The 13,112-nt window shown below is 43.1% G+C and overlaps 1 long non-coding RNA gene across 1 annotated transcript; it reads left to right on the top strand.

The window, feature by feature from the left end:
* Window positions 1–2,119: 2,119 nt before the first annotated feature.
* On the top strand, window positions 2,120–4,978 carry LOC120938124. The gene is made up of 2 exons (XR_005748784.1): window positions 2,120–2,234; window positions 2,678–4,978. It is a non-coding gene; the product is annotated as an uncharacterized LOC120938124 (long non-coding RNA).
* Window positions 4,979–13,112: the final 8,134 nt, after the last annotated feature.

Below are 13,112 nucleotides of genomic sequence, written 5' to 3'. Positions count from 1 at the left end.
ATATATATATTATATATATATATATATATATATTATTTTTTTTTTATTTATATATATATATATATTATATATATTTATTTATATTATTTTTATTAATAAATACATATATATTTATATATATATTTTTATTAATAAAAATATATAAATATATATGTATTTATTAATAAAAATATATTATAAATATATATATATATATATATATATATATATATATATATATATATATATATATTTATATATATATATTTTGTTATTTTATTTATATTATTTATTTTTATTAATAAATACATATATATATATGTATTTATTAATAAATACATATATATAATGTATTTATTATAAATACATATATATAATGTATTTATTAATAAATACATATATATAATGTATTTATTAATAAATACATATATATAATGTATTTATTAATAAATTACATATATATAATGTATTTATTAATAAATACATATATATAATGTATTTTATTAATAAATACATATATTATGTATTTATTAATAATACATATATATATGTATTTATTAATAAAAAAAAAAAATATATATATAATATATATTATTTATAATATATTTTTATTAATAAATACATATATATTTATATAATATTTTTATTAATAAATACATATATATTTATATATATATTTTTATTAATAAAAATATATATGTATTTATTAATAAAAAATATATAAATATATATGTATTTATTAATAAAAATATATTATAAATATATATAATAATATATATATATATATATATATATATATATATATATATATATATATATATTTTGTTATTTTATATATATATATTTTTATTAATAAATACATATATATATATATATAATATAATATATATATATATATATATATATATATATATATATATATATGTATTTATTAATAAAAATATATATATATAAAATAACAAAATATATATATATATATATATATATATATATATATATATATTTTTTATTAATAAATACATATATATATATATATATATATATATATATATTTTTATTAATAAATACATATATATATATATATATATATATATATATATATATATATATATATATATATATATATATATATATATATATATATATATATATATATATATATATATATATATATATATATATATATATTCTGTAAACCTGAGAGATGGTTGGTGTGTGTGTGTGTAGATCCCAGAAATACTCAGAGCAGCCCGTCTGCCACCAAATAAATCCCATGTTCAAAGTCACTTTAATCCCCCCCCCCCCCCCCCCCCCCCCCCCCCCCCCCCATTCTGATGCTCGGTTTGAACTTCAGCAAGTCGTCTTCACCACATCTAGGTGCCTAAAATGCACGGAGTTGCTGCCATGTGATTGGCTGATTTAGCAATTTGTGTTACCGAGCAATTGAACAGGTGTACCTAATAAAGTGGCCTGTGAGTGTGTGTAATGAGCTTGGAGCACCACCTGCTGGGCAAATAAAAAAATGTAAAATGTATTATTATTATTATTACTCGCTTCAGCCCCGGAATGTTTTACCCCCTTCCTGACCAGAGCACTGTTTACAATTTTTGGCACTGCGTCACTTTAACTGATATTTGCGTGGTCATGCAATGCTGCACCCAAACAAAATGTTGCGTCCTTTTTTTTTTTTTTTTTTTTGGGTATTTGATCACCTCTGCAGTGGTTATTTTTTGCACTATAAACAAAAAAAAGAGCAACAATTTTACATACAAAAAAACATTTTGCTATAATATCCCCTAAATTTAAAAAAAATATAAATATATTATTTTTTTATTTTTTTTTTTCCTCAGTTTAGGCTGATTATATATTCTACATATTTTTGGTAAAAAAAAAAATTGCCATAAGCGTTTATTGATTAGTTTGCATAAAAAAAACTAACTATGGCAAAGATTTATGCCGTTTTTAATATTTTTTTTATATATTTTATTATTATTATACTACTAATGGCAGTGATCTGCAAATTTTTAATTTTTTTTATTATAAAAAAAATTATATATATATATATATATATATATATATATATATATTCCCCGGGACTCGGGGGGGGGGGGGGGGTGCTGTGTGACCCCCTCAATAATCGATGTGTTGTCTCCTCCTCTTTGCAGGTCACATAGGAATCGCTGTCCCCGATGTTTACGCTGCTTGTAAGAGGTTTGAAGAACTCGGAGTCACCTTTATAAAGAAACCCGATGATGGTAACCGCCCTTCTCATCCCCCATCTTTATTAGACCCGCCCCCTCCTGTCTTCCCAGTGTTTCCAGTAAACGCACATTTTGGGATTTAAATCCTCCCTCCGCCCCCTTCAGTCTTGCACAGTTGTACCAGCTCCTCCCCCCTCTCTATATATAAATAAATTAATTTATTAAATTTTTTTTGCTAGAAAGATACTTAGAAAAAAAAAAATTATATATATTTATTATTATTATTATTATTATTATTTTTTTTTTAAGAAGCTTTCTAGCAAAAAAATAAATGGTTTTTACCTTTTGTAAACACAGAATCTGAAAAACAGGCTCGGGGCTGAAGTGGTTAAAATCTCCATCCCCCGTCTCTTCTACTTTATTGGGGAATATTTATTTGTTTTGTATCAATGTTGAGTTCCTGTGACATGGCTTTTATTTATTTTTTTTGTTTCCAGGGAAGATGAAAGGATTAGCGTTCATTCAGGACCCCGATGGCTACTGGATAGAAATTCTCAGCCCCAACACCATGATGTCCATCGTCTAACGATCAGACGCCCTCTGCTGGTCGCATCGCGCCTACGCCTCGCCCCCCCCCCCCCCCCAACACATCGCCTGGGGTCCCGCCATTGTTATATCAGATACTTTCTATGCCCGTTCTTCATTAAAAGTTATTTAAGATCCAGAATGAGCGGGAAGAACTACAACTCCCAGCATTCTGGTCGGTGGGATTATTTTCAGGCCACGATTGGTAAATGTGATTTCAATTAATGTGAACCTGTCATGGTGGAGGTCGGGGTTCTTCCAACTTGTGTGAAAGCCGTTATCGGCTGTCTCCAGAGCTCGGCAATCTGTATATACCCGGTGTGGGGGGTGGGTGTGGCTTAACGCCTGGCTACCACTTATATTCGTCACAGTTTTGAGGCAACGCTTCATTGGCGCACCCAAAACTGTGACCCAACTGTCATGGATGGCTCGCGGTCCACTACCGAGGATTAGGATTGGCTGAACAGTGATGTCATCATCATCATGAGCCCATTCTACTGGCTTATGGGCCACTACTGCGGATTGGGGGGCCAATAGGATGGGCTCACGATGACCTCCTTGTTCAGCCAATCATAATCCTCGGTAGTGGACTGTCAGTAGGATGGGCTCATGAAGACCTTGTCATTGTTATGCCAATCCTAACCCTCCCCATCTTTGGTAGTGTACTGTGAACCAGCCAATCCTAATCCTCTGTAGTGGGCTCATTATGACCTCATCATTGTTCAGCCAATCCTAACCCCTAACAATCTTTGGTAGTGGACTGTGAACCAGCCAATCATAATCCTCGGTAGTGGGCTGTCGGAAGGAAGGGCTCATGATGACCTCATCATTGTTCAGCCAATCCCAATCCTTGGTAGTGGGCTGTCCAGTAGGAAGGGCTCATGATGACCTCATCATTGTTCAGCCAATCCCAATCCTCGGTAGTGGGCTGTCGGTAGGAAGGGCTCATGATGACCTCATCATTGCTTAACGCCTGGCCACCACTTATATGCGTCAGTCTTTGAGGCAACGCTTCATTGGTGCCCCCAAATAAACTGTGACCCAACTGTCATGGATGGTTCATGGTTAACTACCGAGGATTAGGATTGGCTGAACAGTGATGTTGCCATCATCATGAGCCCATTCTACTGGCTTACGGTCCACTACTGAGGCTTGGGGGGGCCAATAGGAAGAGCTCATGATGACCTACCTCATCATTGTTCAGCCAATCCTCAGTAGTGAATAGTCGGTAGGAAGGGCTCATGATGACCTCATCATTGTTCAGCCAATTCTAACCCTCCCCATCTTTGGTAGTGGACTGTAAACCAGCCAATCCTAATCCTCGGTAGTGGACTGTCCAGTAGGATGGGCTCATAATGACCTCATTGTTCAGCCAATCCTAATCCTCGGTAGTGGACGGTCAGTAGGGTGGACTCACAATGACCTCATCATTGTTCAGCCAATCCTAACCCCTAAGGGCTTGTTCATACTTGCTTTGGTCTCCTGAAGAGCGATCAACATTCAGATCACTCTACAGAGGACATTTGATAGGTGATGAAGGAGTTGTTGTTTCACCTCCTCACCGCCTGCTTTGATTGACGCAAAAGCGCCCCAGATTTCACACAGTTGTAGGACGCCTACAGAGCATCCCTATTCACGTGAATGGGTCATGTTCGGCAGGGGCTTCACCCGCCAAAAGCAACAGGGGAGATAATTTCTTCTGCGGCAAATGAACACCTGTAGCCGCTGGAGGGGGGGAGCGATTAGGGGTGGTAAGAGTGGCCCAACAGCAAGGTTTTACAACTCCGCCCAAACGCGTTGCGGCCAATAGGCTAGAATGAAATGTCACTTTTGATGTTTTCATAAAGGTTGCAATGTGATGGGGCTGCTTATAGGGCACACTCATGGGTGCTGCCCGTAGTGGGCGCTGCCAGTATGAACAAGCCCTATAGGGACACGAATGGGCTGCTTATAGGGCACACTCGTGGGTGCTGCCCGTAGTGGGCACTGCCAGTATGAACAAGCCCTATAGGGACACAAAGTAGCTGAGAAATCCTTTTTTTTTTTTTTGGAGGGGGATGTCGGGGGGGCGTAGCTGCAGTATTAGAGGAGAGAAATACCAAATTTTGTGCCTTATCGGAAGCCACCCTTTAGTGTTCAACCCGCAATCATGTGACCGCGCTCATACGATCAAACCGCTTCGTCTGTAAATACCAATAAATCTTTGAAATGAATTGATGTCCGTTTGTCAGTCTGTTACACTGGGGAAGACTCAAGTTATTTAGATTTAGCATGGGGGAGGGGGGACTTTAGCGCTTACTGATCATGTAATCACCGTGTCGGACCAGGAATACACCCCATTAAAGCGTTTGTTACCCTGGAAAAATAATGGATCCTGTTCCTTTGTTATAATGTGCTGTGTAATTTGGCACCGTGTATCACCTGAAATACCTGGCTGATCCTGCCTGGTTTCTATCCTCCCCTCTAAACTGACCACGGTTTATCATGGCTGCTGAGCCCTGACACCGTAGTCAGTTTATGTTTCTCCGTCATCCGCAACTCTTCTGTCGGCTCTGTCAATACCTGATTTCAGAGTGGCGCTCACGTGACTGGCCACCTCCTCTGCCCATTTAACCACTTGACCACTGGGCACTTAAACCCCCTTAAAGCGGATCTCCCATGCAATAACGTTTTTTTTTTTTAGTCTATTTACATAGCTAAGTGCAGGGCTTAAAGAAACTTACTTCTCTCCGCTCAAACGTCCTCTCCGCTCTCTTTCTGTGCTGAAAAATAACTTATATTCCTTCCGTTTCCATTTTGAGTGTTGGCAATACATACGGGCAGGGACTTCCTGGTTGCGGTGACGCTGTGTTCCCAGCATCCACCGCTCACGCAGTGCGGACCATGGGCGTCAGCGTCTGTGTTGCCATAGCAATGGCAGGCGTTGTGATTTACTATGTAAACACAGCCTCAGCGCGTCACGAAATAGCGCGAGATTTGATATGACGGCTGCGCAGTGAAGACAGGGAGCTATGGAGAGAAGCTCCCACAGTCCACAGCATCGAACGGGAAGTGACGCAATGCCCGTCAAATTCCCGCAACGACACAGACCGGAAGCCTCAGCAATGTACAGGTACTGTACATATTTACAAAATGAAAACATCCGTATTTGGAATTGTTGATAGTGCAAGTGTAAATGCGGCAATGTTGTAATTAGGGTGGAGCTCCGCTTTAATAACCAGACCAATTTTCAGCTTTCGGTGCTCTCACAATTTGAATGACAATTACTCAGTCATACAACACTGTACCCAAATGACATTTTCGTCCTTTTTTTCACACAAATAGAGCTTTCTTTTGGTGGTATTTAATCACCGTTGGGTTTTTTTATTTTTTGCGCTATAAGAGAAAAGACTGAAAATTCTGTAAAAAATAAAAAAAATTGTTTCTTTGTTTCTGTTATAAAATGTAGCAAATTGGTATTTTCCCCAACCGTCTTTCAGGACAGCCCACAATTGAGAGATACTCCTCCTCTTCCTCTAGGAAACACTGCGCCAGCCCATAAATTTCTCACTCCCCCTGCCAGACCTCAGTATTAGTGTTTCCTCCGGTGGGGAGACACTGTGCATGGGAACCTAGGCCAATTCAGGCAGAGGACTGAGGCCATCTATTTTACCTTAAGGAAGCAGAGGCTTCCAGGTGAATCCTGGTGCGGTGCAGGCCCACCATTAGCCACCCCTTCCACGCCGAGCGCGGCTCCTGGTTGCGGGGGACCCCTATCTCGTCCAGCGGGGCGCAGCGGGGGGGACATCCAGGCTCGCCCTGTACTACAGGCCGCAAAGAATTTTTTGAACCGAGCGGGCTGGACGGCGGGTGACGTCATTTCCGGCGTAGAGCGGATGTCTCCCCTTTGAACCGCGACTTCCGGTTCCGGGTCGCGGTGCTGATAGGAGGTCCGGGCGGACGCTGGAGGGAGTCGGATCTCGCACAGGCGAGGAGAAAGCTCTCAGCAAGCAGCCACCTGCAGTCATGTCGGCAGCATCTCCAGAGCCAGCCCTGACAACTGACGCTACCTCCAGCGAGCCTAAGGTAAGAGTACCCTGGGGAGGGGCGCTCTCTAGCTTAGGTTTGCCTCTCCATGTAGGGTTCAATGCATGGGGAGGCAAGCCCCCTGGGTGGCCAGGGGAGGGGGAGTCCTTAGTCCCAGGGTTTATAGGGGGCTAGGTGCACTCCCAGGGTTGTAACTAAATTTTGTTTAAATTTTTATTTTTATAACTGTTGTTTTCTGCCCTTTCTGTGTTTCAGAAAGCCATTGAAAAAAACGGGTAGTGGAAGGCATAGCTCAAAGAGGAAGTGTGCCTCCTGTAGGGATGTCCTTCCAGAAACATGGACTAAGGTCCTATGTAGGGATTGCATTCAATCCCTGGTCAGGGAAAATGAATTAGAACAGGAGTCAGGACTTGCAGCCTCTGTTAAAGAACTGTCATCCACGTTCTCCTCATTCAAATCTCTGTTTGAGAGGTTACAGCCTTTGGCTGTCCCTACCCAGGTTACAACCCAGCCACAGGCTCAGGGTTCTGCTCCTGTCATACCCATTGCAGCAGCTATGGCAGATGTTTCCGCAGGCCCTTCCCAAGAGGAACAGGTTCCTCCAGATAGTGCCACCTCTGATTCTCAAGAGGGGTCAGAGGGAGAGGACCAGGACGGGGAGTCCAGGAAGCCCTCTAGGTACAAATTGTCACTGGATGAGGTAGAGGACCTCTTAGGGGCAGTTTACACAACCCTTGGTATCCAAACCGACAAGAAACCTCTTACCCTCCATGATCGAATGTACAGGGGTCTGGAGGAGCAAGAGAGAAAGGTCTTCCCAGTGCATGATATACTGGTTGAGACCATTAAGAAGGAGTGGCAGGATCCTGAAAGGAAACCCTTTTTTTCCAGATCCCTAAAGAGGAGATTCCCTTTCTCAGAGGATCCTTTATCTGTTTGGAACAAAAGCCCCAAATTAGACGCCGCCTTCTCCCAAGTGTCCAGGAACACGGATTTAGCGTTCGAGGACATGGGGGTTTTGTCCGATGCTATGGACAAAAGAATGGATTCCCTATTAAAGAAATGTTGGGATTCTACTATGGGGAATCTTAAACCAGAACTTGCAGTCACAGTAATGGCTCGCAATCTGGAACATTGGCTCTCTAAAATTCAGGAGCACATTGAAGCTGGTACGGATAAGGAAACTATTTTAGCCTCCTTCCCTACTATCCTGCAAGGAGTCGCTTATATAGCGGATGCCTCAGCGGAGTCAGTCCGCATGTCGGCCAGATCGGCGGTTCTGGCTAACTCAGCCAGAAGGGCCCTCTGGCTCAAGACTTGGACTGGCGACAGCGCCTCTAAATCCAAGTTATGTGGTATTCCCTTCACAGGGGACCTGCTTTTTGGCCCAGGCCTTGAAGCAGTACTAGACCGCACGGCGGACAAAAAGAAAGCCTTTCCTCCTAAAAAGAGAGTCACAGTACAGGCAGGAAGGGGGTTTCGTCCGCACAAGCAAAAAGGGGCCAAACCAGCAGGCCAAAAGAAGGTTTGGACCCCCAGGGGCAGAGGCAGAGGTGGAGCGATTTTTCACCCTCCTGTCCAGCCCCCTAAAAACCCATGACTCGTTAGTCAGGGTGGGAGGAAGACTGGGGACCTTTCTCCCACAATGGGAATCAATCTCCCCAAACCAGTTTGTCCTGGCGGTCATAAGAGGGGGATACCGACTGGAATTTTCATCACCTCCCCCCCAGAGATACCTAGTCACCCATCTACCCAGGGACAAGGAGAAATCCGAAGCCTTGTTGGGAGCTCTAAGGGAACTAGAGGATCAGAGTGTCATCCTCAGAGTTCCAAGGGCAGAGGAAGGAAGGGGATTTTATTCACACATCTTTGTGGTAAAGAAGCCCTCGGGAAAATACAGGTTAATCCTAAACCTAAAACCTCTGAACAGATCCATTTCATACAGGAAATTCCGTATGGAATCAATTTATACAGTCAGAGCCCTCCTTCCCCTCAATTGTTTCATGGTATCTCTGGACCTCAGAGACGCATACCTACACGTCCCGATCGCGGGGAATTCCCAGAGTTATCTGCGATTGGCCGTGGACCTAGAGGGAACGATTGTACACCTCCAGTTCCAGGCTCTGCCATTCGGGCTATCCTCCTCGCCCCGGATTTTTACCAAAATCCTGGCAGAACCCTTAGCGTTTCTGCGACTTCAGGGAATATCCATCATAGCCTATCTGGACGACCTGCTACTTTTCGCAGCCTCGCCAGAGCAGCTATCCAGGGACCTGGAAGTGACCAAGAAGGTTTTAACAGACCTAGGGTGGTTACTGAACCTAGACAAGTCCAGTTTAATTCCATCCCAACAGATCACTTACCTAGGGTACCTGCTGGATTCTACTCTCTCAAGAGTGTTCCTCCCGGTAGAGAAAGTCAAGAAATTGGACAGAGCAGTAGCTTCCCTCCAAAACAATCAACAGGTGTCACTAAGGTCCCTGATGTCAACGCTAGGTCTGCTGACATCTGCCCTCCCAGCCGTACAGTGGGCAGGGATTCACTTTCGCCCACTACAGGCCTTCCTACTAAGGGTCTGGGATCACAGCCTAGAAGCCCTAGACTCCTTGATTCTAGTACCCCTTCAGGTAAAAAGATCCCTCTGGTGGTGGAGAAAGACCACCAACATAACCCAAGGACGTCTGTGGATTATCCCGGTGTCTCGGGTGGTAACCACAGACGCAAGCGGCAAGGGCTGGGGAGCGCACCTGGGATCCCTTCCAGCGCAGGGTACCTGGGATCTCCAAGATCTAAAAAGATCTTCCAATTGGAAGGAGCTGAGGGCAGTGGGCCTAGCCCTCAGGTTCTTTCAGGAGGAACTCCAGGGGCACCACATTCAGGTGAGATCGGACAATTCATCGGCCGTAGCCTATTTAAACAAGCAGGGCGGCACGAGAAGCGAAAGTTTGTCGGTCCTGACAGCAGAGATTCTGGGCTGGGCCGAGATCCACACCCTCTCCCTTTCGGCGGTCTTTCTGAGGGGAGAAAGAAACGTAACAGCAGACTTCCTCAGTCGGAGGCAGCTGAGGGAGGGCGAGTGGACCCTCAACCAGGAGGTCTTTCATCTCCTGAACAAGAGATGGGGAACTCTGGAGGTGGACCTCTTCGCCTCAAGAGAAAATGCGAAAATCCCCTGTTTCTTCTCCCTGAACAAAGGAGAAGGAGCAAGGGGAGTGGATGCCCTGTCCCAAAGCTGGAAGTTCGGAAGATGCTATGCATTCCCACCTCCGGTACTTCTTCCAGCAGTACTGAGAAAATTCCAATTAGAGCACACCTCTCTAGTCCTGGTAGCTCCTTACTGGCCCAAGAGGGCTTGGTTCTCAGTCCTCAAACAATTAGCGGCAGAACCACCCTTATTTCTACCTCAGCGGGAGGATCTTCTATCACAGGGCCCAGTCCTATGTCCACAAGTCCACAAGTGGAGGCTAGCAGCGTGGCTACTGAGGAAGCCATACTAAGATCCAAGGGATTTTCCGAAGGTTTAATTGCCACCCTCCTTAATAGTAGAAAAAAGGAGACACGCAAAATTTACAAGAAGGTTTGGCTTCGTTTCAACGAATGGTGTGTAAATTGCCCCTGTTCTGTACAGAGCCCCACGGCTGTCTTAGAATTTCTTCAGTGTGGGGCAGATAAGGGTCTTTCGGTTAGCACCCTTAAAGGGCAGGTTTCGGCACTTACGGTGTATTTAGAAAAACCTCTGGCCACCAGTCCCTGGATAGTCAGGTTCTTTAAAGCACTATCCAGACAGAGACCAGCTCGAGGGCCACCCTTCCCCAGTTGGGACCTGTCTCTGGTATTGCGTACCCTAACGGGTACTCCCTTTGAGCCCTTAGATAATTGTTCTCTAAGGGATTTAACCTTAAAAACAGCTTTTTTGGTTGCAGTGACCACTGCTAGGAGGGTCAGCGAGCTAGAAGCTCTATCGATCAGACCCCCTTTTTGTGTTATTTTCCCGGATCGGGTCGTTTTCAAGACCGATCCAGCCTTTCTTCCTAAAGTGACCTCAAAGTTTCACAGGAGTCAAGATATAGTTTTACCCTCTTTTTGTTCCAACCCTTCGGGGGAAAGGGAACGACGTTTCAGTACGTTGGATGTTAGGAGAAGTATCCTACATTATTTAGAGGTGACTAAACCGTTTAGACGGTCAGACTCACTATTTGTTTTATTTTCTGGAACCAGGAAGGGATGCAAAGCATCCAGGCGCACTATTGCCAGGTGGCTAAGACTAAGCATTGAGCAAGCATACACTTTGGCTGGTAGGGATATCCCTACAGGAATTAAAGCACACTCCACTCGAGCGCTGGCAACCTCTCAAGCAGAAAGAGCGGGAGCAACGCCGGAACAGATTTGCAAAGCAGCAACATGGTCCAGCTACACCACCTTCGTTAAACACTACAGGGTGGACCTGGTTTCGGCAGGTGAGCAAGCCTTTGGACGAAAGGTTTTGCAAGCCATAGTCCCACCCTAGTTGGTAAGTTCTCGGTTATCCTCTCAATTGTGGGCTGTCCTGAAAGACGGTTGGGGAAAAATAGAGATACGTACCGGTAACGTCTTTTCCAGTAGTCTTTCAGGACAGCCCTGGGTACCCACCCGAATAGAGGAAGTCTGATTTCAAGACCAGGACATGATGTTGATATGTAATTGTATGTTATTAACATGTTCTTGTGTCTCCCCAGCTGACCGGAGGTGCTCGTATAAATACTGAGGTCTGGCAGGGGGAGTGAGAAATTTATGGGCTGGCGCAGTGTTTCCTAGAGGAAGAGGAGGAGTATCTCTCAATTGTGGGCTGTCCTGAAAGACTACTGGAAAAGACGTTACCGGTACGTAACTCTATTTTTTTCTTCATAAATTTTGGCAAATTTATACTGCTACATATCTTTGGTAAGAATAAGTAAAAATTGGTGGATATTATTTGGTCTTTGTGAAAGTTATAGAGTCCACAAGCTATGGTGCCAATATCTGAAAATTTATCACACCTGAAGTACTGACGGCCAATTCTTGAGACCCTAACATGCCAGAAAAGTACAAATACCCCCCAAATGACCCCTTTTTGGAAAGAAGACATTCCAAGGTATTTAGAAAGAGGCATTGGGAGTTTTTTGAAGTTGTCATTTTTTTCCACAATTCTTTGCAAAATCAAGATTTTTTTTCTTTTCTTTTCCTTTTTTTTTTTTTTTTCTTCACAAAATTTTCATATTGGCAGGTGTTTTTCTCACACACAGCATATGCAATCCACAAATGACACCCCAAAACACATTCTGCTTTTCCTCCCGAGTATGGCGATACCACATGTGTGAGACTTTTACACAGCCTGGCCACATAGAGAGGCCCAACATGCAGGGAGCACCATCAGGCGTTCTGGAGCACCCAGGCCAGTTCTGACATTTCTCTCCTACATGGAAAAATCATCATTTATTTGCTAGAAAATTACATAGAACCCCAAAACATTATATATGTTTTTTTTTTAGCAAAGACCTTCGAGAATACAATGGCGGTCGTTGCAACTTTTTTATCTTGTACTTTATTTGCGCAGCAATTTTTCTAACGTGTTTTTAAAAAAAAAAGTTTTGTGCTTAAAAAAAAAAAAATCGGTAAAGTTAGCCCAATGTTTTTGCATAATGTGAAAGATGAAGTTACGCTGAGTAAATAGACACCCAACATGTCACCCTTCAAAATTGCACACGTTCTTGGAATGGCGCCAAACTTCGCTACTTAAAAATCCCCATAGGCGACGCTTTAAATATTTTTACTGGTTACATGTTTTTAGTTACAGAGGAGGGGCAGGTTCCACGAAGCAGTTACGCTGGCGTATCTATTGATACGCCGCGTAACTTCTAGTTTGCTCCGTCGTATCTTTGTTTTGTATCCACAAAACAAGATACGCCTGAAGCTGGGCTAGATCCGACTGGCGTACGTCTTAGTTTGCCGTCGGATCTAAGGTGCATATTTACGCTGGCCGCTAGGTGGCGTTTCCGTCGATTTCCGCGTTGAGTATGCAAATTAGCTAGATACGGCGATCCACGAATGGTACGTCCGGCCGGCGCATTTTTTTTTACGTCGTTTCCGTAAGCCTTTTTTCGGCGTAACGTTACCCCTGCTATATGAGGCGTACTCAACGTTAAGTATGGCCGCCTTCCCGTGTCTAATTTTGAAAATTTTACGCCGTTTGCGTAAGTCGTTCGCTAATAGGGCTTTGCGTAGAATGACGTTCACGTCGTAAACATTGGCTTGTTGCGGGTTAATTTCGAGCATGCGCACTGGTATACCCCCATGGACGGCGCA

This window comes from Rana temporaria, chromosome 4, assembly GCF_905171775.1.
Source record: "Rana temporaria chromosome 4, aRanTem1.1, whole genome shotgun sequence".
Taxonomy (NCBI): domain Eukaryota; kingdom Metazoa; phylum Chordata; class Amphibia; order Anura; family Ranidae; genus Rana; species Rana temporaria.
This window is presented reverse-complemented; position numbering and strand designations above follow the sequence as displayed.